Source organism: Megascapheus bottae, chromosome 14 (genome assembly GCF_031878675.1).
Source record: "Megascapheus bottae isolate mThoBot1 chromosome 14, mThoBot2.hap1, whole genome shotgun sequence".
Classification (NCBI taxonomy): Eukaryota; Metazoa; Chordata; class Mammalia; order Rodentia; family Geomyidae; genus Megascapheus; species Megascapheus bottae.
In genome coordinates, this window is record NC_143522.1 from 16,088,516 (window position 1) to 16,111,876 (window position 23,361).

General features: G+C 37.2%; 1 protein-coding gene across 22 annotated transcripts in view; it reads left to right on the forward strand.

Annotated features, from left to right (window-relative positions):
- The window catches only part of Nrxn3 (neurexin 3), a 1,458,248-nt gene that overhangs the window by 1,286,293 nt on the left and 148,594 nt on the right, over positions 1-23,361 (forward strand). The gene's annotated exons all lie outside the window — the stretch shown is intronic.

Here is a 23,361-nt window from a genome sequence, read left to right on the forward strand (position 1 = left end):
TTCAGAGTGCTGTCAATGATGCACAGGGGGAACAATATACATCTGTATTGTGAGCTGTTGCTGAGACCTTCAGGATAACCAAGTTAAGAGCTAGCCTGAGAGGTGCCATTTAGTCAGGTGTACAGATGGTAAGGAGTGCCAGAGAGGCTATACCAAGGGGTTTGCAAAGTGTGCCAAGTGTGAATGTATGGATATTAAGGGTACTATGAGAAAGAGCCTGATGGTGGACTTTTCATGTTATTTAGTTCACTTTGCCTATTGTTTTTCTCACACCTATACTAAGGCTGCCTTGAATTTCAGATCAAGGATTCATTTTATTAGCAAGCATGCTAGTAAAGTGGGAAGAAGTAGGGAGAGAGGGGAGGGAAAGAGAGAAAGAGAGAGAGAGAGAGAGAGAGAGAGAGAGAGAGAGAGAGAGAGAGAGAGAGAGAGAGAGAGAGAGAGACAGAGAGAGAGACAGAGAGAGAGACAGAGAGAGAGACAGAGAGAGACAGAGAGAGACAGAGAGAGACAGAGAGACAGAGAGAAACATCATCTGTTTGAGTTTTTTAGTCATGAAAACAGGAGGCATCTAACTCCCAGAGCCAGATGGCTGAAACAAGGGCAAGAGGAGAAAAGGTTGTCTTTTTATAAAAATGATCATTCAAACAATAAATAACCCCCTTATTTTGCCTCCCATCTCTCCCTTCACCAAGGAAAAGAGTTCATTGATGATAGAAGTGCCAGAAAGAGAAGGGAAAATACTTCGCAAGGGACTTTTATTTGCCTTGTCACCTGAGGGATGGATGTAAAAATATAGCTTAGAATATTGCATTTTTTTTGCCAGTCCTGGGCTTGGGCTCAGGGCTTGAGCACTGTCCTTAGACTTTCTCAAGGCTAGCACTCTACTACCACTTGAGCCTCAGCACCACTTCTGGCCTTTTGCTATGTATGTGGGGTACCGAGGAATCGAACCCGGTTTTTCGTGCATGCTAGGCAAGCACTCTACCACTAGGCAAAACTCCCGGCCCAGAATATTGCATTTCTTATTAATATGGACACAATATACAACTCTCCATCCTATCCTCCAAATTCCCTAGCCATACTATTTTCCTCTCAATGAAATGGGCCAAGTAATGAGAAGTCCCAAATCCATCACATTTCTAGGAGGCTAAGAACCACTTATCTAACAATTACCATGCTTAAGGGAAATAGGATAAATTGTCTATTTGTGGCTCAAGACTTTTGAATGGCTTGAAGTCTACGAGTATATGTTATTGCCTTATATCACCATTAATTTTCTTTAAAAGCAAATTAACAGTGTTAGTGATCTTGGGTTCTTCTGTAATATCCAGTCTCACTGCATCTATTTTAAGAGTTGTGGTAACATGGCCCCATGGTATGAAAGCAAAAATCCCTATCTATCTATTCATCTGTTGTTTCAATTTCCCAAACCAACCAGCACTGAGGGTCTGCTAGTATTTCTTAGATTAAGGCACAAGAATGACCTCTGATGTTAGCTTTGAGAACTCGAAAGAAGCCAGAAGTGTTAGCGCTACGAATTCTTATTATCGTCCCAAATACTCTAGACACTAATAGACTCACTTTTTGCTTAACTCCCCACAGGGGATATTGGTGGTGGTGAGGTGAGAGGAACTCAGATAGCTTGAGATCTTAAAAGCTGTTCATTTGCTCATAGGGAAAAATCAATCTTTCTCCATGCATATTATCATTGGCCCTAAAATTGCTGCTGTAGGGTTTGTTGTGTTTCTATTAGGAATTTCAAAGATTTCTAAATTGATGCTAACCACTTGCCCTGAGCCAATAGAGAAAGCATGAGTTTGCTGCCAGCATGGGGAAGAGTTTTGAATGGCCTGATTTTGTTTAAAACTGCAGATATATAAGAAAACCAGTGACCTTTGTGGTGTGCCTGTCTCAGTATCTTTAGTTACAAATTACAGGTTGCTTCTTATATGTTTTCAAAACAGAATGAACCTTTCTTTAATGGTGTTGCTTTCTCCTGAAAACTATGATTATCATTGGTAACTGTTATTTAGTAATCATAGTTGTTATTATTATAGGACAGTGTATGTAGCATAGCCATTATAAATATGGGTTTTAGAGTCAACTGACCAGTTAAGAACTTTGTTTTATCAGTTAGGTCTTCAGAGTAAGACCTTGAAATGCCCTGACTACTGAAGCGCTGGATTCTTCTCCCTAGATGTAATTTAAATTGCTACCATACTACACTAGAAAGGAATGGTGGGTATTTCTAACAGTTTTGATTTACTTTTCTCCATTGACAACTATTATAACATTTTTGGACTATCTCTGATCTTTTGCATGACTTATACTTCTTGTGATTTTATTAACTTTCTGATGTTCAGTCTTCCTGTGTGGTGCTCGAGTTGTAGATTTATCTCTAGGCTGTTGAACCTACCTTCCTCACCACAAGTATAGCATTGTCTACAGTTAGAGCCATCAAGAGAAGCTGTCTTGTTATTCATCCATTGCTGACATTTAAACAGAAAAGAAATTTAGAGTCATTCCTAAAAAGTATTCACTTTAGTTATTTCGTTCTGAGGACACTGTCTCCAGAAATTGTTCTTGGCACTGGATGCGAATGGTTGAACTGAGCAGCAGGATGAAGGAATGAACCCTCAAATCTTATCATGGGCATTTATAGGATTTTCTGCGGATCCACGGAAACATCCCACTGTGAAACATTTAGAACCCAGCTGGGCACAGAGCATGTAGCATGGGTTCTTTGTGAATCAGTTAAGATCCCAAAATGGGAATAATTCTCTAGCAATTGGCATCTTATAGCACTTATTTCTAGGAGACAGAACTCAAAAGAAATTTCTTTGTTTGAACCTGAAAATAGAAAGACTAAGGAACTGGAGAAAGAAATAAAAGATACATCAGCCTAGAGCGATCACCCAGGCACTGACAAATGTACCTTATAAAGTCTCTGGTTGCTGTCTCTACACAATGGGATGGTGAAGAGAGGAGGGGAGGTGAAAGATGAGTTGAACATGAGGAATTAATTTTAGCCATGGCTCGAGGCCCCCTGGAAAGCTGAGCTGACTGGGATGGTTCAAGATCTCTCTGCTATGAGGGGGTAGCCATTATATCACTGGGGCTATTAGAACTCTGAGCATGGTGCAGTTAAGGCATTTGAGGTCAAAGACAGCCTCTTAAGGAATGAAGACTGATAAGCAGATTTGGTGTGTAGGCCTTCTATCTTCCCAACCCAGAAGGCCTAAGAGAGAAGGCACTCATTTTTTTTTCCATGACATTTCAACCTACTCACTTGGAAGTATTCTTGACAAAATTCTTCTTCATCAGTGTGTCAGCCAGCACTTTACCACTAGAAGGAAATTCCTGAGGCAATTAATGATTAGAGAAAGATAACGGTTGTTTTGGCACATGATTCTGCCAAAGGATTTGACTCAGTTAATTATGGATCCTGCTGGTACCTGGGACATTAACTTATAAGAGATAGGGAGTTTGTTTTGGTTCATAGTTATGGAATTACCTGAGCTGTACCTTATTAGCTTTGGGCATTTAGTGAGAACAACACATCACGTTAAGAACATGTATTGGAACAAATTAATTACCTCATTAACTAAAAAGCAGAAATGAAGAGAAAGGGAGTACCACAATCTCCTGTAGATGGATTATACTCCCAATGGCCAAAGAATTCCCAAAGGTAACACTTCAGACAAGACCACAATTCTTCTCAAGAACATTGCTAGTGGAAACCCAGCAGCTTCATGGTTCTTGATGTTTTATCTGAGGGCACATGCTTCACGATGTAAAGCGAAGATTCCTAACCTAATCTACATAAAAAAACAATGCCTGCTTCTTTTGCTCAAGGCTAGCACTCTACCATTTGAGCCACAGGGCTACCTCTGGCCTCTTCTGTGTGTGTGGTACTGAGGAACCAAACCCCAGGGTTTGATGAATGCTAGGCAAGCATTATACCACTAAGCCACATACCCAGCCCTCATTTTCTTCTTTTTGAATCATCATGATTTCATTGATGACGTACTATGTTTTCATAAAAATACCCTCAGATGGAAATCTCTTCCTGCACTAGTTTAATGTGTAGGATTTGTCAATCTTGGCACTTTTGAAATTTCCAGCTAGAGAATTCTTTGCTTGTATGGGGGTAAGATTGGACACTAACCTATGCATTGTGGGATGTTTCATAGTATTCATAGTATATACCCACTGAATGCCAAAGGAATGTTTCCACCAATGGCAAATATCCTCAGGTTAGGAATCAGTTAAACTTAGCTCAGAACTACTGACAGAGGAAAAGTTCTGCCAGATTTTAAAACTTGACTTTCTCTTATAGTTTAGTTCATATATGTAAAAGTAGATTCTTTAATATATATATATATATATCATCCTAAATGCATGTTTCATCCTACATTATATTGAAGAGTTCAAAATAAGTCTCTGTACTTGACAAGATGCTGGAGTATCTTAGGCTTTAGATTTTCATTAATTACTAGCCAGGAGGATTTCTGTCCCTTTATTTCCATCTTTTCCTGTAAACATTTGAGGTCTTGCCAGATTGGAAGCATGTATTAAAACAAGCTCTATCTCCCTGTTCATTCATCCATCCAGCCTTGGTGTTGATTCCAGTTCAGCAGGAAGAAAAAAAAAAACAGATACAGTGAAATCCTTCAGAGGGAATCAGAAGTAAAACCACATAAAGGGGTAGGGGGGAACCATATCCAAACGTGGCTTCAAGACTAGAAAAGCAACAGCAACTAGAGAAAGGATCACTTTAATGAATGTCTGAACATTTCTAAGTACATTTAAAGCTGGTCTTATGAATACATTTCTCAAAGATTTAGTCACAAAATCTATCAGTGAATCAATCAAACCAATGCATGAGTATTTGCATTACAAAAAGGCCATTCATTTTAATTTGTTAGAAATGAATTTGAGTCCATAAAGTAGGTGTGTTTCTCTTTTCAAGGGAATCTGATTGCTTCCATTGATATTTGGTGAAAAAAATACATGTCACTACTCCTCAGTTATACCTACACACATATACATATATGCATGCGTGTGTACAATGTAGGTACATACAACACACACACACACATATATGTATATATATATATATACATATATGCACAGGCTTTTAGAATGTCAATACTCCTGGCTACAAATGGGATCCCCTAAGTATTTTAATAAACTCCTAATTGATCAATACTCAGGCTATGGTTCTCATCATCTCATTGAAAGTGTGTGTGGGTATGGTACATGAATGAGTAACCTGTGCCTCCCATGGGAATCATTAAATTGAAGACTCTAGGTATTCCTCACAAGCACTGAGTCAGAATCTACTTGGCAAGATTCCTAGGTACTGCGTGAACCAATACAATTTGAGACAAAACTAACCTAGATATTGGTGTTTGACAAAGCTCCCAAGATGATTCTATGTACAGCTAGGTGTGAGAAGCAACTGATAGTTAGAAAATTCTAAGTATACTTCTTCTTGCTCTCCTTTCACTTGACTCAGGTGCTAGTCACTATCTTAGCTACTAACCTCATGAATCTATTAAACCTTTGTTATGGGAATGGTACGACTGAGGCACTGAAGTTTTTGTTTCGTGGTGCAATGATTATGTGTGAAGTGCTGAAGTCTTTAAATACATTTTCCCCATTTGGTCTTCATTCAACAATATGGTGACACTTATTGAACTCTATAGAACAAAATCCTACCATCCCATATTGCCTGTGGCTGGTTTTCCACTATATTCATCTTCACTACCTGACTGATACCTTCCTGTATCCTCTTAACTCATCTGAAGAGTTTTGTAATTGTGTCATCACAGGGAGAATAATTCTATTCTATTCATGAAGTGCTTGAAGAAACAATAGAGGATGATAATTAAGAGCTCTGTAGTCATACTGGTATCAACCAAGAGCTGCTGGCTCTATCATGTCACTACATGTTGCTGAGGTTTTATTGTTGGAAAGTTTCCCTACATTAAATTCTTTATGGCTGCATGTATACATTTTTTCTCATCAAAACAAGTGAATTGACATCAAAACAAACTGACATTTAATAGAAGAGACTTTAACGAAAATACACTTTCAGAGATATTTTTTTCCTCGATAGAAATAACAACCTACCCTTTGCATACCTTGATTACATGCCTACATGGCAAATCTATCAACAAGTTTGGGCCTAGAAACTATCTAAGAAACCTTATCTGTGAAAGGGAGAGGAATTTTACTGGTCTACCTCAGATATTGGAAAAGTCTTTGATTACAATCAAGTTCTCATGAATGATAATTGTGCTTGAAATTCTTTCATTACTGTTGTCTATCACTTGAAACCTGGGTTTCAATATCTGAGGTCTTTGTGCATGCTAGGCAAGTACTCTACCATCAGGCCAAATGCCCAGCCCCGACTTGGACACATTTTGAGTACTGTAAGCATTCAGCAAAGGAGATTGTCCAATAAATAAAGCACAATCCCCCCCACACTTTTTTTTACTTTCTTACCTTTAGGCAGAATCCCACAATTGTAGGAAATGAGGATCTGTACATTGAATGCATACTTTTTCGAAAGATTTGTAGAAAATAGCTGTGTGCTGTTGGCTCATGCCTTTAATCCTAGCTACTCAAGAGGCTGAGATCTTGAGGATCACGGCTTGAAGTCTGCCAGAGCAGAAAAGTCCATAAGACTCTTATTTTGAATAAAGTCCTCAGTAAAGGCTGGAAGCAAGACTGTGACTCAAGTGATAGAATATGGTAGAATACTAACCTTGAGTACAGACAGACTTAGGGATAGCATGCAGGCCCTGAGTTCAAGCCCCAAAACCTGTCCCTCCCCCACCCCAAAAAAGTGGTACATAATACTACCAACTCTTATTTTTTGGTCAGTCATGGCACAAACACTTTTTTTTTGTCAGTCATGGAGCTTGAACTCAGGACCTGGTCAGTATCCCTGAGCTTTTTTGCTCAAAGCTGGTGCTCTACCACTATAGAGCCACAGCTCCACTTCTCATTTTCTGGTAATCAATTGGAGATAAAAGCCTCACAGTCTTTCCTGCCCAGGCTGGCTTTGAATTGTGATCCTCAGGAGCTGGGATTACATGCATGATCCACCAGCGCCCAGCTCCATTTACTACCTCCAACTTCATTGAGAACAGTACACTTACCCTTAGGACAGCTTTTTTTGATCAATGTGTTGGATTCACTCACGTATTACAGATTAGAAACAGCCTAAGAAATTTTAGGATTGATTTGGTTTTGAAAATAATGGTATAGAACCAAAACCTAACTGACTTGAGCCCTGGATTTTAATCACATCTCCATTCTTCCTTAGGCATTTCTTAATACCTTAGGAAAGCTGAATATACCAGAATTTCTGGTCTTAACTCCATTTGGGCAATTTAAAGATTTTTTTCTATGATTAAACTCTAGAATTTTTCTCTCAATATAAATCTCCAGGGGCCGGGAGTTTGGCCTAGTGGTTAAAGTGCTTGCCTAGCATGCATGAAGACCCGGGTTCGATTTCTCGGTACTACATACAGAAAAAAGCCAGAAGTGGTGCTGAGGCTCAAGTGGTAGAGCTCTAGCCTTGAGAAAGTCCAAGGACAGTGCTCATGCCCTGAGCTCAAGCCCTGGACTGGCAAAAAAAATATATATGTATATATAAATCTCCAGTTTCTTCCAAGTCTAGAAAGTCCTCACTTCCCATAACTGCAGAGTAATTAATGCCTTTGAGGAAACTGACTTCTTTCCTTTCATGATCTCATTGGGCCTTCCAAACATGCTATCTCAAAAGACAGAAAGAGCTTGATTAGATAGGAGTCATTTTTATTGTTTAATAATCTTGCTTTGGGAATGGGAAGTAGAGAGAGAGTGCTTAATACATTTTGGCTTTAATTTTTGTTTTATCAGGCAAAACTCCTTTTCTCCTTTGTGAATTCCCAAGCCCAAGATAAATAGCTTTATATCTTACAAGTTAAATACAGTTGCTGCTATCAAACTCAGAGACCTTTTCTTCTTCCCTGTAAATGTCCCTGAGAAGTTGATAAAGTGTTTCAAGGCAAACTGTGAGTTTCTGGCTAATGCTAAGGTTAACTACAATCACTCACTCAGAAGACAAAAGAAAAGACTACCTAGAAAAATGTGCAAAATATTTGTATGTAAAGAAAACCATTATATAGATGAAGAAGACCATTTAGGATAGAAGGGTAGCTCATAAGAACATGCCCTTAAGACATTAAAGAAATATATCACTAAGGGTGATTTATAACATACACACAAAGGAGCTTGTTAAAATAGTGAAGATTTACATCAAATAATATAACAATGTAAATACAGACATTATTTATCTGCAATTCATTTTTGAACTGGGCAGTACTTTTAGTCCACACAATTGTTAAGAGAATAATTCTACTGCCAATCCCTAGAAGACTTTTTAGGATACACACCTATGTCTGAATCCTGGCTTATTTTCTCATTTTTCTCCCAGCAGGGTCCCTCCTCCCCCCCGCCCCCCGCCGCACATTTGGTTGTGGGCTTAAACTCAGGGTCTGGGTGCTGTCCCTGAGTTTTTCTACTCAGGGTTATTGCTCTCCCATTTTGAGCCACAGTACCACTTCTCATATTTTGGTGGTTAATTGGAACAAAGAGTCTCAGGGACTTTGCTGCCTGAGCTTGCTCCCAATTGTGACCCTTAGATCTCAGCCTCCTGAGTAGCTAGGAGAATAGGCATGAGCCACCAGCCCCATGCACATCCTCTGCATTTTAAATAAAACTTATCTTGAGATTGGAGGGGGAAAGATGACTTTTACAAGTTAAAACACGCATACAAATTTATGTAGCCATAAATTAAAATATTATAAATACTATTGTAAATGGAGCCTTTATAAAATGAATAATAATAGATTTTTCTGGGATATTTTTAGCCTCCATTTGACAAGGGATATGTGGTGAAAGATCTTTTTCTTTCTCTCCCATCCCCTCTCCTCCCCATCCTCCCCTTTCCCTTCACTTTTCTCAACACCCCTTCCCTCCCCTATCCCTTTCTTTTTCTTCTTTTCTCCTTCATTCCCTGTGCCCAAGGTACTGGGGGTTGAATTCAGTGCCTTGAGCATATGGGCAAACATACTACCATTTGAAACATATTACCAGCCTTCTTTGCTTTAGATATTTTTTCCAGTGACCAGCCTTGACTGATTTTTTTTTTAGCTACTCTTCTTATGTGGCTGGAAAGCCATGTTTATGCCAATTTATCCAGGTTTTTAGTGACTGAGGTAGAATCTCATGAATTTTGTTTCTCAAATTTTGATCTTCCTGCTCACCAGAAAAGTATAATTATTTTTTCTATTATCTTTTCATAGTTGAACAAAGGTTGTCACTTAACAAAACAGTTTATGAATATGTCTTGATTGATGTCAACCTTTTCAAACAGATACTACTTTTAAGATTGTAAATATGGCATAGTTATACTTTGTTTGGTTTTTAAAAATTGTAGTCTTTAAAATTGTAGATGACATAAAATTTTATAACATATTACTTTTGTGAGATATCTGTAATAATGCAGATTACAAATTAGAACCATTGTCAACTGTTGTATAAATTAAAGCTATGATAGCAAATTACAATTTTTCTTTTCTTTATTGTTATATGCAAACCCCAGCTTCAGTAGTAAAGTTAGTTTTTAATTACAAAAACCTAGAACTACAGTCCTAAATATCACCTATCCTTTCTCAACACTATGTTTTTTCCTATTACCCAGCCTTAGGGAACATGAACTCCATGTGTCCTAACAAGATCAGAGCTTTATTTATAGGAAACATGTTCAAATATTTTCCTCCATTTAAATTTCAAGGCCCCATGGTTATTTAAACTGTAAAAAACAAAAAACAATACAACAGCAACCAAAAAATACCAATACTGAACTTCTTCTTTGAGAAAAGTGGCAATAGTAATAATATTCATTCACATACAGTTTGTCATTTATAATTTCATAAAGCAGATAATGAAATAGTTTATACTATAAATCACTCAATCGATTACAATCATATTGCAGTTCATCTCACAGAGATAAAGACCTTCCATTCCTTAAAATCTCTGTCAATACCCAGCAGGTTGGAGTGAGGGGAAAGGAGGTCAGAAGAGAAAGGAGGGAATGAGTCAAGGACAAAGAAACACTTTTAATCTTCAATTTATGGAGTTAACATGGATTTGATTGGATTCCCAGTGATATTTACAGTTTGCTGTATGAGGTGTATTTCTTTTTTGCCCAGTGTTTTCAGAGTTTTCCAGCAAGTCCCTGGTGCTCTGTCAGCTTAGATAATGGAGTTTGCCAAATGCCAATTGTAGATACGCAGTGCTGCATACAAGGACATAGAAATATGTGCATAGGTAGAAAATGGCAATATACCAGAAGTTAATGCTAAAATTTTTGTTAAGTAATAGAAATGAGTTAATAACTAGCTATAATTTTTTCATATATTTTTATTGTAATTAATAGAAGGATTACATTATATTTGCCAGATAGAAGGTGCATTACTTCACATACATTGATACCCTTTCTCATGTCTTGGTCCCCATTTTCATCCCCCCCACCTACACCCCTCATGTTTTCCCCCATTCCCTATCCAATTTCAAATAACCAAATACAAATATATCCCATATATCAGATAACAAAGTGAGATACTGTAACAATATGAGATAACCAAGGGACAGCAAAAGAGATGAGAGACAACATAGTACATTAAGGGCAACAATCACTCATTATATGGCTTTTGTTTCTATATCCTAGAGGTTCTTTCATTTAGCGTCATACTGTATGGCCTTATGTATCTAGGTTTTGCTCTATTGCAAATTTCTGCTAGGAGAGCCCAAGGTTTCTACTGATTATGACAAATGAGGGAAACCATTGAGCCTATGTTCCTTTGAGTCTGGCTTACTTCACTTCATAGGATTTTTTCTATGTCTTTCCATTTCCTTACAAATGGGGCTATGTCATTCTTTCTGACAGCAGCATAGAATTCCATTGTGTACAAATACCACATCTTATTGATTCACTCATCGACTGAGGGACATCTGGGTTGGTTCCATATCTTTGCTATGGTAAATAGTGCTGCAATGAACATCATTGTGGTAGTGGATTTAGTCTGACCTTGTTTCTGGACAATTGGGTAAATGCCTAGTAGTGGAATTGCTGGGTCATAGGGGAGTTCTATGTTTAGTCTTCTGAGGAACTACCATACTGCTTTCCATAGTGATTGTATGAGTTTGCACTCCCACCAACAGTGTAGTAGTGATCCCTCCTGGTCACATCCCCTCCAGCATCTGTTGTTATTAGTTTTCTTGATCCTGGCCATTCTAACTGGAATGAGGTGGAATCTTAGAGTTGTTTTGTTTTGCATTTCATTTATGACCAGAGATGTTGAGCATTTCTTCATGTGTCTATAGGCCATTTTTATTTCTTCTTCAGAGAAGACTCTCTGAGTCTTTGGCCCATCTTTTAGTGGGATGGTTGTTTCTTTGGAGATTAGTTTTGGAGTGATTCAATTTTTTTGAGCTGTTGATAGATTTTAGATATGAGGCTTTGTCTATTGTATGGTTAGTGAAGATCTTCTCCCATTCTGTAGGCTTCCTAATTAATTCACTAGCTATGTCCTTTGCCATACAAAAGCTCTGCAATTTAATGCAGTCCCACTTATCCAGCCTTTCTCTGATTTGTTGTGATTCTTGGTCCTTCAATCCAAAATTTCGTATGGAATAATAAAAGACCCCGTATAGCAAAAACACTTCTTAGCAGAAAGAACAGCCCAGGAGGAATTTCAATACCAAACTTTAGACTCTATTACAGAGCTGGAATTATCAAAACAGCTTGGTACTGGCACAAGAACAGGCCTGAAGACCAATAGAATAGAACTGAGGACCCAGATATTAAACCACAGACCTATGGCCACCTAATCTTTGACAAGGGAGCCAAAAAAATAGAATGGAAGAAAGATAGCCTCTTCAACAAGTGGTGCTGGCAGAACTGATTAAGCACATGCAGAAAACTAAAGTTGGATCCTTCTTTGTCACCCTGCACTAGAATTAACTCCAAATGGATCAAAGACCTCAAGGTAAAGCCGACACACTGAAAACTTTACAAGAAGGAATAGGAGATACACTAGGCCTCCTTGGCACAAGTTGAAACTTTCTTAATAGCTATAAATTTTTAATTGTGATTTCAGACAGAACAAAGCAGACATCTTTTTTTCCCTACTGAATCTAACTTTTAATATTAACAAAGATGTTGCTTTTCTCCCATTCTCATTAGTGGGTTGAGTTCTAAGAAACCCCTCTTATTTGTTATGCATACATCTACTATTCCACACGTCATTACTCAACACCTAATCGAGGTGTGGATCTGAGTTCTGTGAGGTAAGATTCAAGGCAAGAAGTAAAACACAGGTACTGACTTTAAGGATCTTCTAGTATAGTGGAAGAGAAAGTACATAACAAGATAAATTTCCAACTTAAAATTTTACTGAGCAGACCAGGGGTAGTGGCTCACACCTGTAATCCTAGCTACTAAGGAGACTGAGATCTGAAGATCATGGTACAAAGCTAGCCTGGGCACTAAAGAAATTGAGAGTCTTATCTCCATAATCACTAGAAAATGGGAAGTGGGACTGTGGCTCCAGGGGTAGGGCAGTAGCTCAGGGACAATAGGCAGGCTTGGGAGTAGGGCAGTAGCCTTGAGCTGAACATCTCAGGGACAGTTCCCAGTCACAGGGTTCAAGCCCCATGACCCACACAAAAAATGACTGAGCAGCTGTTAAGTGTTAGGCACTGTGCTGAATTCTTTAGATTAGTCTTCATAATAACCATAAGAGGTACATATTATTTTTATCATCATTATACAAATGGGAGGAAGGAGCCTTTATAAGCTCCATTAATTCTTCCATTAATTCTTCTCCGAGCTAGAAGATGAAGACTGTGACCCAGTATTCTGCCTTGTACTCACAGTTCCACATAATGAAACACAAGAGGCAGTTGGGATGAGATCTGGGGTCCATGGCAGTCTGATGTAAGTGCCTGATGGGGTATCTAGGAATCAACTGAGGTGAGCATGTGATGGAATTTAGACTTGGACTTTGGGTCAAGTGGCACAATGCTAATAAGCTTTGCTTTGCTACTTACATATCCACAGGGTAAACTACCACATCATAATCCAGGCCTTTTTACATTAAAGTTTTGCTGTTTTTCTTTTGGAAGGACTTATTTTAGCCTGCACATATATAATGTATAAACTTTCTGGATTAGGCCACAAACATACTGACATCCTTAACACATGGAACCCAATATGCACAATCAGCAGTCATGGCTTCATTTATGTTACTTCTTCCCTAGGGTTCCAAAAGAGTAGTGTTAATCCCCCTCTTTTGCAGAAAAAGAGGCTAATGTTTAGGGAGAGTGAGCCCATTTGTTGTCCTTGAACCCTGCAGGAAGTGTCAAGAAGGATATTCCTCATAGATCTGAGAATTTCTACACCCCATGTCTTCCTTTCCAACCACGTTTCAGAGACAGTGAGAGTTGTACTACTGTGCACATTGACATAGATTTCCTAGGAGGTTAATTCTGGATGACAAAATGTGAGGGGTACTGAAGTAGGAAAATAGTTGTTTTCATGTGTACTTCAAAACAACTAAAACCAGACAAGGGAATCAAACAAATACCACTTCTGGAACACCCCAGCTTGCATTGGTCCTATGTATATATAGAGCTCAGATTTATTTGTGGATGAATATAGATTCACATGCCATTTACTACTGCTTCCTGAATCACAGTGAATGCAGAACATTCTGCAAACCCCATTATGAAACATCCATTAGAATATCTCTCTGCCCACTGCATAATTAATAGTCTCCTTGTTTAATTAGACGAGGTTTGTTTTCACAATAATCACACAGTAAAATGCGGGTTTCCTGAGTTCTGTGGTAAAAATCTTCATTACAAATACCTCAAAGCATCTGAAAATTGTATACTCTGGAGACAAGTGAAGAATGTCGCAACCCTGAATAAAGGATTTACAAATGTCATATCAACTAACAGTAGGTACCGCTGATTCAGCTTTAATTGAATCCTCACAACATCTTGAAAGGGATTTCTTCTTTTCTCATGTTAGGGGTAAGGCAAACAGTTAGAGATGTTGAGTCACCTACTCCAGGGCTGCACAACTAGTAAATGGATGACAGGCACAACCTGGGTTTGACTGTAGGTAAGGAGAACTGGATAATTTTATTTAGATCAGGAGGTGGCAAACATTTTCTCTGAAGGGTCAAATATTAAATTTCTTAGGCTTTGAAAGCCCAATAGTATACATTTGTGTATAAATATTGCACTTCTACATTACATTTAATATAAATTATATATACTGTAGTTTTATGACTATATATTATATATAAAGATTCAGATATAATTTATGTACAACTACATGTTGCATATACATTATATGTATAATATAGTTTGTATATATATTTACATACATAAATTTACATGTAACAAATATTGTATGTATAATTTATATATTATTTACTCATTTCATTTTCACACATATGTAGGCCTTTGCTGTAATTTCTTAACCCTATTGTAGAGCAAAACAAAGTGCAGACAATATGGAAATAAATGAACATAGTAGGATATTACTGAAAGCTTGACTTACTAAGCAAGTTACCAAATTTACCTCTTCATTATAAGTGAAAGACCTCGGACTGATATTGTGAAGATTCTGAAATCTATTCCATGCCTTTAGTTACTCCTTGGCTTTATTGGTAACTTACTTTATCTCTGTTCAGAGTAAAAAGAACAGGATAATCAACAAGCAGGTGAGGAAAATCTCCTGTGACCAAGAGGGTCGTGCTACTGTGTAAAGCAGTGGGCATACTGGTTGGTAAGATAAATTCAGGATGGAGAAATAGAAGGAATTCTGATCAGATATCAGTGCGTGACTCACAGCTGGAATTCTAGCTGCTCATGGGCCTGAGATATGTGAACTGAAGTCCAAAGCTAGATTGGGCAAGAAAGTCTGGGAGACTCTTATCTCTTTTTAACCACAAACAAAACCCCAAAACAAACCCCAAACAGATGGATCAAATGGTAGAGTGCTAGCCTTGAGTGAAAGAGCTAAGGGACAGTGCCCGGGTCTTAAATTCCAGCCTCAGTTTGGACACAAAATAAATAAGTTATTATCTAAAGTTCTCTTAGAATAAGAAGTATACTGGTAGAATGAGTTGGCATGCAATTCAATCAAAGTGGTTACAGTTTTGCCATAATCTTTAGTGAGTCAAATATAATAAGTGCTCAATAAATGTTAAACTGTACAACTGTGCAGTGATTATTGAGTACTTCTGAATTCATTGCCTGGCTATAGGTAAGAGAAAAGATAAATCACATGCAAAAAAACAATGACCATAAGTCATTTCATTTTTATAACAATAGGAAAATTGTTTTGATATTATCAGCTTTTAAAACTTATAAGGAAATTCTTACTTATTGAAACAATTAAAATTTATTAAAAAGCTGGGTGCCAGGGGCACAAGCCTGTAATCCTAGCTACTCAGGAGGCTGAGTAGCTTCTCAGGAGATATGAGGATCATGGTTCAAAGCCAGCCGGCACAAAGATCTGTGAGACTCTTATCTCCAAGTAACCACCGGAAAGCTGGAAACAGTGCTGTGGCTCAAGTAGTAGAGTACTAGCCTTCAGCTGAAGAGCTCCAGGGACAGTACTCAGGCCCAGAGTTCAAGCCCCACAACAGACCAAAAAAAATTAAAATGTTCTTTTCATTGGTGAGGGAGTCCTCTACTAGTCTAAAAAGATGGCTTCCCAGTCTAAAGTAGACAAATGTATAAAAGGGAGGAAGAAGGTAACTTAGACATCACATCCATGAAAGTTAGTGGGGAAAATGTACTTACATTTCCCATAAATCAAAATGTAAAATAAAAGTAAATCTAAAATCTTCAGAGACTGCCAAGGTTTAGAAATACTTGTTACTTCATTTTTAACCTATGAAAATTGGGTGTTTCAAACAAAATCAAAATTTATATACATGAAATACAAACTGTAATGGAGCTGAGACAATTTGAAGACTTCAGAATAAGTGGCTGGATTTTTTTTTCACTGAACTTTCAGCCCAGAAAGGGTGGCATAGGGCCTCTAGTGCAAATAAAAATGAAGACAATTCATGGAAAAGAAATGGACTGGTCTCTGGGAGCCATTGAGCTCTCAAGAGGAGCCCAGTCATGTAAACTCTAATGGTCTTGCTTCATTTTGTGACTTTCTTCTACTATGACCTCTGAGAATTTTTAGCTCCAAATATGTCCATAAAGGGACTTTTGAAATGCTCTTAATAGAGCTGTTCGTAAAATAAGTCAACTGAACTGAGCAAGGTGCTATGACAACACATTCACTGAGAGGCCTGACCAACTCCAAGACCTTTCTGGACAATTCCCTAGTCTTATTTACATTATCAGTGGTTATATGCAATTCATCTGATAACTTGTTCCAAACCCACCTTCATCATAGTTTGGAAATTTCGGTTTGTTATTCAGAAATTCAAATACATTTGTGCATTCCAGCGGGATTTAATTAACTCTTTCCCCATGATGATCACAAATTAAAACATAAAACCAAGCACACTGGATGGTTTTCTCTTACCTGATTCATCTTACCTATCGTGCAAGTGTTTATACTAAGACAGCAGTAGTGCATCCACAGACACCACATGAGCCTACCTAGGTTAATCAAGTGATTCAAAGGACTTTTTCTTTTGTAACAGTTTGAATCAGTAGTGTAAAAATAAAAGCAGGTGAAATTCAAAGGAGCATAGTAATTGAAACAGTGAAAATACTAGGTCATCTCATCCATTTCCTTGGTCAAATGTAGGGATTTCTTTACAATACTAATTAGTCTACTTTAATCTTATTTAAATGTTATAGATAATAGGTGTGTGCACGTGTGTGTGTGTGTGTGTGTGTGTGTGTGTGTGTGTGTGTGTGTGTGCGTGTGCCAGTACTGGGGCTTGAACTCAGGGTTGGGTACAATCCACTACCTTTGTCACTTAAGGCTAGTGTTCTATCATGTCAGCCACTTTTCTACTTCTGAGTTTGTGGTGGTTAATCCAATTCCATTTTACCAGGTCATTTTATTATATATGTCAATTGAAATTATTCTGAATGATTTCTTTAAATTCTGAGTATTTCTTTCTTATATATACTTAGGAGCTGGTTCTTGATACAAGTTTAAATGTTCATGGAAAACATATAAAAATGCATTTTTGGTATTAAAAGACTAAGGGAAGAGCATTCGTGCATTATTTATATGTCTAAACTATATAGGTTTTCATAAGTAAGAGGGACTTTAGTGATTATCTAAACTTTCAAAGCCATTTAACTTAATAAGTTTTTAAATATAGTATACTTGCCTCTTTAAATGGCCAAGGTTGTTAGTGTCATAAATATTCTCAAGCTTTTAAACTGTGTCAATGCTTGGTTTCACTGTGTGCTTTAAGTTTTACAAATGCGATGGTAAAAGAGATTTTTTAAAAACTTACTACTAAAATAATTAGAAATTCATATTAATCTTAAAAATGATATTCAGTAATACATAGTAGACTCTAGATGCCAGGTAAATATTTGAAATATGTGGATACTTTTTCATTTATCATTACTACTGACTACCTTTAAAATTGTTGATAAAATTACCTGATTCTAAGAAATGCTATTCTGATCATCTCATCTACAATATCAAATAATTCAGGATGAAAATCAGTATACTTGAGCTGTCAAGCAGGTCGCTGAGCAACGTTAGTTTCCTTTGCTTTTTACCCCATTACTCCCTACACCTTAATCATTTTGCTACTTTTCTCTGGGGTCAAGCTGTCTATCACTCATAGGCCAAACTAATACTCTTCCAATAACTGCTATTAAATCCTAGGATAATAACTTCCAAATAAGTTTGTATAGAGTGCCATTTGCTCATCATTAAACTTTAAAGAGGGGTAGAAGAGGCAGAGTGTGGGACTCATCTCCCAGTAATCACCAAGAAGCCAGAAGCAGAGCTGAGGCCAAGTAGTACAACACTAGCTTTCAGTAAAAAACTCAGGCAGGTAGGGGGAGGAATATGAGGACAAAAACATGAGAAAGGGTATCAATGTGTGAGAAGTAATGCACCTACTACCTGGTGAATGTAACTGTAACCCTCTATACATTACTCCAACAATAAAATATAAATTAAATAAAAATAAACAACTCAGACCTTAAGTTCAAGCCCTACTGCCATCAGTAAAGAAAAAAGGAAAAACATGAAAAGCCTAGGTTGGACAGTAGAATGGTTTTTGTCTGGGTTAGGTCTCTAATTCAGTGATTTGCTGTGATTTTAATGTGTGTTGATAGAGAATGTTACAGAGAACACCTTTTTATTCTAAGTAGAGGTAGACAAGGGCTCTACTTAGTAATTCTATTTCTCTCATAAACTTACTAATGTCTTTGCCTTATATTCAGCTCTCAAACTGAAGTTAGAAATTAGTGAGTTTTACTAGGGAGTTCTCTTTTTTTTTTTCTTTTCTTTAGGATGTAATGTTTGGAATTAATCTTGGCTCTTCTTGCCAAATCCAAGTCTTCATTTTTTTCCCCCTCAGTGTGTCTGCTCATGTTCCCTTAAATTTAATTATATTTAAAAATAAGTTTGAAGCCTTGTTTATAATCTTTCTGTATGCTTTTAAATACTTCATTTAAATTTGCTTGAAGTAGGTACAATAAATCACTTGTTTTTTAGGGAGTATTGTCCTGTTCTTTTGTTTTCTTTGTTATTTTCTTCCTCCCTTCTTCCTTGAAAAAAAATCCATAAAGTTTATGGATATTTTTTCTGAGCTTAATACATAGCTGTTTATCATTATTCTCTGTACCCAGATTTGAGGCAGTTCTCACAAACATATCAATTTGAATTAATTTTCCAAGTAGAGTTAACGAGGCATTGTATAATTCGAGATATATTACAGAGATTGAATTTCCTCAGGGCATTTCTGTACTGGAAAGTTTTGATTCTTGGACCAGACTGCAATCATATGTATTTGACCTCTGAGTCTTATACTAAATGGTGCATAGTACTAAATGTACTGTTGAGGCATTGAAAATGCCATGTGACCCAGTAAGTGATCACATCGACAATTTTTAATTAGTACCTTTCTAGAGAGAAAACTCTCTTTCAAACCTGTCCTCTGATGCCTGTCTTTGCTAGGAGGACTTTTTCCAATAATGTTTAAACAGAAGTTTGCAAGGACATCAAGTTAGAGAAGTTAAATTATCTTTGAGGTCTTTTGAATCTTAGGATGATTAGACTCTTCTTTCAGATAAGAAGCATTAAGTTCTAGTACACTCTTTGCCAAGGAACTACTTTATTTCAATCAAAAAGGAATTTGCTAATGAGACAACTTAACAGTCCTGTGATCACCCTGCTTCCTACGAGTACATATTCATCTATCACCAGAAGATTCCTCAGACCACAGACGTGTGTGCAAACAGAATAGGACAAATTTATCCTTCATTCTCCACAAGAGATAATAACAATGGGAGAGAACTTGTCTAAGGAGAACAAATTCCTAAGACTTAAATGAGAGATAACCTATGATAACTTAAAAAAAAAAACTTGCAATCTAATCCCCTGTAGTGCTCATGGGAAAATAATTAAAAGGAGTAAATTAGAATAAAAAGCAAGGGTGGGAAAAGTGGTCTAAATGTGACATGGTATTAGAAGGTAGCTCCCTTGAATTTGAAACTTGTACAAATTCCCCCCCAGTGTTTCATTTGACAGAAAAGTTGGTACACACTTAACCATGTTCAGCAAAGAACCTGGAAATGTTCAGAGACTAACATGGACTCCTCAAAAGTAATCTTAATGAATTAGCATAACTTTCTTTGAGGAACATTAGCAACATTGGCAAGTTGGAATGTTACAGATATCAAACCCAGAGAGTACTGTCTTCCCTGCCCTCCCTTCCCCAAAGTATAAACAAAAAGAGGTATGAATGCTTCTTGTGATTTTTCTATAGTCTGTCAGATGAAGGTCTCTAGTTGCTTTATATCTATATTATTTTGTAGCAGATTACTCTACTTTATTTCATAGTTTCTTCAGGTCAGGTTTTGGGAGAAGCTTAGTTGAGTGATTCTCCCTCAAGGTATCTGTCAAGTTTCACCCAAGATGTGAAGGCAGCAGACAGATAGAAGCTCATGTATTGCTGGGAGATAAGAATGTATGGCGGATTCCTTACATGTATGTGGACAAGAAGTGACTCTAGACCATATTGTCTGGCTCTTGTTTTTTTGTCTTTTCTGGCTCATTTCTTTGCCTTATATACTTTACAACATTCATGATATGATCCTCACTTCCTCAGCAAGAGTAATTCCAGAAAGAGAAAGTCTCTGCCTTTTATGACTTAATCCCTAAATCCATATGTCACCCTCACCAGATTTTACTTCTTGAATCACATCACTGAATTTTCAAGGTTGGAGAATCAAGCATCACCTCTTAGAAAAGTTTCAAAGACATTCTAAAAGTTTTTAACATTCTAAAGCCACAGCATAATCTCCCTATCCTGTTGAAAATTTCAGGCTAAAATGAAGACACAAACGTCAAGCTTATTACATTTGCTGAGCGAGGTATCTTTTGCTACAAACAATAACAAGTGAACTAGTAGTAAACATTTTCTTATCAGATTTATACGCTTTCATGAGACACAATGAATAAATTCACGAGGATATAATTAAAGTCCTGCTCTGAAGCTCAAAAAACACCTTTCAGAAATGTGGGATCCTCCAATAATATTGGGAAGCAATTAAGTTGAAAACTGTCTTGAGTTTTAGTTGAAACTAAACATAATGCATTGTGGTGCAGAACTAGAATTCAGACAACCTGTTAGTGATAAATATATTAATCAGGCCATAGGAGATTGGTACATGGAAAAATAATTCTTTAGATTCTTGGAAATAACATGCAGCCAGTTCCAGACCTATAATAATAACATATATCATACAGAGCACATAACAATTCAATGTACAGCTTTTCTTTAAAAAAAACTTATGGAGCAAAAGTGATATGTATTTAACATAGATCATACTTTCCATTTTTGTCTCTTCTTAGGTTAGCAATGTATGGTTTATGATACACTCCCTTGATGCTGGGCAAACACAGCAAAATGGTAGCTCCGGGTCAAATATATGCTCCCTAAAAGAACAAACTGATACTTTACAAGGAAGATGTTGATAAGAAACAGCATTCTATATTCCTTGTATCTTAAATGTATTTTTACCTAATGGTATCTTCAGTTCGTGATGATACCAAGAGGAGGATCTGTGTCTATGTATTGGCCTAGAACTCAAAGTTGGTCTATTGTACAATTGGATTTTCAATGCCTCCTAAAGCCCTATGTGTGAAAAGCATGGGAATCATGATGTCCCTACTTTGGGGTGTGTCGAGGGAGAGCCTGTATGAGATGTGATCTTATGAAAGGTCCTCAAGCCATTGAGGACTAGGGGAGTGTGCGATGACCCATTTCCTTCCTCCCTCCCTTTTTATTTCTTGGTAATGAACAGTTTTTCCTCTGTCATAGTCTCCTGTCATGATGTACTGGTTCTTCCAAGCCTGAAGAAATGTGAGTCCTTTAACCTCAAGTCTCTCTCTGGAACCTCTAAAACTATGAGACAAAATATACTTTCATCTATTTTTTTTTCCAGTCCTGGAGCTTGAACTCAGGGCCTGAACACTGTCCTTGGGCTTTCCTCAAGACTACCCCTCTACGACTTGAACCACCGTACCACTTCTGGCTTTTCTATGTATATGGTACTGAGGAATTGAACCCTGAGTCTTCGTGCATGCTAGGCAAGCCCTCTACCACTAGGCCAAAATCCCAGTCCCAAACTTTCATCTTTTTGAGTTACTTTCGTGGGTGTTTTCTGTTAGTAAAAGCTAGCCAACACAATCTAAAAGACTTCCAAGAAATTCCATTACTATGGCATAATTATGGTAATGCCACAGCTGCCTCAGTGGGTATGAGGATGTCCATCGAGTGATATCCTCTCAGTACTCCCACTTGTCTTCTGAGCAGTGTGGGACTACTTCATGTGCAAGTTTCAATGAGCAAAATTTTATAGCAAATACCCTATAACATTTCTGACTCTGAGTTGGGAGTTTCGAGTTCTGTTTAGGAAAAAAAGAGGCAATCCAAGGGGAATAAAAGGAAATGGGGATGAAGAAGAATGAAAGGAAAAAGTTGATTTGAGAGAACTGCAAGGCACCAGGCTGAAAAGGAGCTGTGTGTTCACATGGGGTATAGGCACACACAGAAGATGGATCGTGGGAAGAACGAGACTTCTAATAGCACTGTGGCTTTTGTAACAAGAATAAGTAACAAGTGATAAGTAATAAAGAAAGCCCTGGGGAAATCCTATGTCAAGTGGCTGAAGAAAGAATGTCTAAGCTTTAGTTTGTAGATGAAATGTGAAAACAGTTGACACTTCTTTTTTATGTTCAATAATTCTCTTGGAATGTTCTTTCTTCTTTCTGTAGACCAATTTAAGGATTTTTCATTTCTTAAATAATTTTATCATCTTTAAGTAGCTCTACAAAGGAGCTACCATTAAGCTAATCCATTTATGAATATATACATCTTGATCCATTCTTCTCACCCCAATTTTCTTAATTTTATAGGATATGCATTGAATTTTTTGCCATTTAACAAAGCTGTTTATGCATATAATACTCTCTGATCTGTGTCATCCCTTCCATATTTTTACCCACTTTTGGCCCACTCTTTCCTTATTTTTCTTCATTGTATTGTATAGACAATGAATTCTTGACTGCATTTTCCCCTTTTTCTCCTTTATCTGTCTACCTCTTTATATCTTTGGCTAACTCCCCTCTTAAGTATCCATTTGCTGGGACTTATTTTGTTTTACATTGGCTTAAGCTTTGTAAACAATTTTACTATTTGAGTTCTTCATAGAATCTATATGTACCTTCTTTTTAAATGTAACTCTTCAGATTCCATGCTTATTCTAACAAAAACAAAAACAAAATGATACTTCTGTTGATCACTTGTCGGCCACAGGCTTTGCTAAGTGTTTCTCACTTACTTCTCAAACAATCCTATGTTACAATTGTTATTACAAGCCCTATTTTACATACAAAAAGGTCCCTAAAGCTTAAAGGTATAAAAGCATATTAACCATAGCAGAAGTATGTTTACCAAAAAAAAGCCAAATAAAATCTACACACTGAAATCAATGGGTCTATTTCACTGCATATTTCAGAAGAATTAGGAAAGGAAAGAA